Consider the following 3,290-nt stretch of genomic DNA (forward strand, 5'->3'; position numbering starts at 1 on the left):
GGAAAAGAGTGGAATACTCAACTAAAGTAACAAAAAATAAGGGATATGACTAGAATACAGTAACAGATATAGTGGATATTAATCCACGTTAATAATACTCACTTTAACATCAGTGGTCTAAATATACCATTAAAAGAGACTGTCAGAGTGGGTTAAAAAAAGAAAAACAAGACCCTCTCTTCCTTGGGGACTTCCTACGGAGCTGGCAGCTATCACTTACTTGGCATCATGGCTGCCCTCAGACGCCTTGTGAAACCCAAGATGGTCAAAAAGAAGATCAGGAAGTTCATTTGGCGCCAGTCAGACCAAGATGTCAAAATTAAGTGGAAGTGGTGGAAATCCAGAGGCATTGACAGATTCATGGGCCAGATCCTGATGGCCAACATAGGTTATGGGAGCAACAAGAAAACAAAGCACATGCTGCCCAGTGTCTTCAAGAAGTTGCTGGCCCACAACATCAAGGAGTTTGAAGTGCTGCTAATGTGCAACTAATCATACTGTGCTGAGATTGCTCACAACGTGTCCAAGAACCTCAAAACCATTGTGGAAAGAGCAGCCCAGCTGGCCATTAGAGTCACCAATCCCAAAGCTAGGCTGGGCAGCAAAGAGAATGAATAGACAGCTCATGTGCACATTGTATTTGTGTTAATAAAACCATTAAACTTGAAAAAAACCAAAAGACCCAACTATATATTGTCGACAAGAGAGCCACTTGAATATAAAGAACAGATAGATTAAAAGTAAAAGGATAGAGAAAGATATACAATGCCAACACCAATCAAAAGAAAGCTGGAGTAGTGATATTAATTTCAGATGAAGTAGAATTTAGACCAAAGGAAATTATAAGGGATAAAAAGGGTCATTACATAATACTAAAGACATTAATTCTCTAAGAAGACATAACAATCCTTATTGTGTATGTGCCTAACAAGAGAGCATCAAATATTTGACGCAAAACTGATAGAACTGCAAGGAGATAAAGATTAATCCACTTTTATAGTTGAAGATTTAAAGACCCTTCTGTGAATAATTTGCAGATCCATCAGGCAGAAAAAGTGTGGGCATAGTTGAACTGACTAGCACCATCAATCCACTAAATCTGATTGACGTGTGTGGAATACTACATCCAGCCACAGTAAAGACATACTCTTGTCAATAAACTGTTTTTTTTTCAAGTTAAGATTTTAATTGTAATCTCATGAATAACCACTAAGAAAACAACTATAAAAATATACAGAAAAGGCAATTAATGAGAATCAAAATGATACAGTAGAAATAATTAGTCACAGGAAGACAGAAATGGAGGAATTGAGAAGTAAAACAGATACAAGGCATAGAAAATAATTAGCAAAATGATAGGTGGAACTCCTTTCCTGTCAGTAATTACTTTAAATATGATGGATCAAACTCTCCAAAGGTGGAGATTGGAAGGATAGATAAAAGAAATTATCCAACTATATGCTGTCTACAAGGGACTCGCTTTAGACCCAAAGACACAAATAGCTTGAAAGTGAAAGGACAGAAAAAGATATTAAAAGCATATGTTAACCAAAAGACATTTGGAGTTTCTATAACTATATCAGACAAAATGGACTGTCAAAAATTATTATAAGATACAGAGAAGGACATTATATATTTATAAAAGGGTCAATCTTAAAAAGATACAACAGTATTATGTACACACCTAACAACAGAGCCCCCAAATATATGAAGCTAAACTGCCAGAACTGGAAGTAAAAATTAACAATTCTACAATAAAGTTAGAGACTTTAATACCACACTTTCAATAATGGACAGAACAGCTGGATGGAATATCAGTAAGAAAAAACACTTCAACAACACTATGACCCAACTAGCCGTAACAAACATATGTATCCTAACAGCATCATACACGTTTCTGAAGTGCCCATGGGATATTACCCAGGCTATACCATATGTTGTGCCACAAAACAAGTCTTCATACATTTAAAAATACCGCAGTCATACAAGGTTTCTCCTCACAATGGAATGAAACTGGAAATCAATAACGGAATGAGAACTGAAAAAAAAATTCACAAATTTGCAGAAATTCCACAGTGGCCTCTTAAACAAGCAGTTTAACCGTACAGAAGGTCAGAAGGGAAATTAGAAAGTAACTTGAGATAAATGGAAACAAAACAAAATGAAACATACCAAAATCTATTGGATGCACCAAAAGCATTGCTCACATAGAAATTTATAGTAGTAGTTACTGCTCATATCTAAAAGGGAATAAAATTCCTAACTTATGTCTTAAGAGGTGGAAAAGTGATGAGCAAGTTAAACCCAAAAATAGGAGAAGGAAGGAAATGGTAAAGATTAGACTGAGAATAAATAAAATAGAAGTGTAATCAAATCAATAAAACTAAAAGTTACTCCTTTGGACATTGACAAAATTGTGAAATCTTTAACTAGAATGACTAAGAAAAAAAGGATTCAAATTATTAAATCTGAAAGGAGATAAAATCAATAATCAAAACCTCCAATAAAGTCAGAAAGGCAATTAGTAGTTGCCAGGGGCTTGAGGGAGGTGTGAGTGGGGACGATTGCTGAATGGGTATTGGGTTTGCTTCAAGGGTAGTTGAAATGTTTTGGAACCAGATACAAGTGGTGATTGTACAACATCTTGCATGTACTAAATTCCGTTGAATTGTACCATTTAAAATAGTTAAATTTTATGTTATGGAAATTTTGTCTCAATTTTATTTTTAAAAAGTAAGTACTGATATGTGAAAATTAATTCAAAATATATCACATGTTTAAATGTAAACTCTATTTCAATAAATCTTTTGAAAAGGACATGACAGGTTCTTCTGAATCTAAGGGTAGTCAAAGAGTTCTTAAACTTGACACCAAGGTATGATGGATTAAAGAATACATTAATATTCATAAAAAAATAGTGACAACCAAAATTCTGGTGAGAGTGAGGAGAAACTGGATCACTCATACATCACTAATGAGAATGCAAAATAGTACAGCTACCCTGGAGAAAGATTTGGCAGTTAAAAAAACACTAACATGAAAAGATTATAGACCCAGTAATTTCACATCTGGGCATCTACCCCAGGAAAATGAAAACTTATGCTCATGCAAAAATCTGTATGTGCATGTTTAGAGCAGTTTTATTAATAATAGCCAAAAGCTGGAAACAGCTCAGATGTCCTTTGATAGGTTAATGGATAAGCAAACTGTGATATATCTGTATCATGAAGTACTTCTCAGCAATAAAAAGGAAGGAAGTATTGATGCAATAACATAGATGAATCTCCAGA

At 34.5% G+C, this 3,290-nt stretch overlaps 1 pseudogene; it reads left to right on the forward strand.

Annotated features, from left to right (window-relative positions):
* Positions 1 to 228: 228 nt before the first annotated feature.
* Positions 229 to 618, forward strand: LOC102523373 (annotated as a pseudogene).
* The last annotated feature ends 2,672 nt before the right edge of the window (positions 619 to 3,290 follow it).

This window comes from Camelus ferus, chromosome X (assembly GCF_009834535.1).
Source record: "Camelus ferus isolate YT-003-E chromosome X, BCGSAC_Cfer_1.0, whole genome shotgun sequence".
NCBI lineage: Eukaryota > Metazoa > Chordata > Mammalia > Artiodactyla > Camelidae > Camelus > Camelus ferus.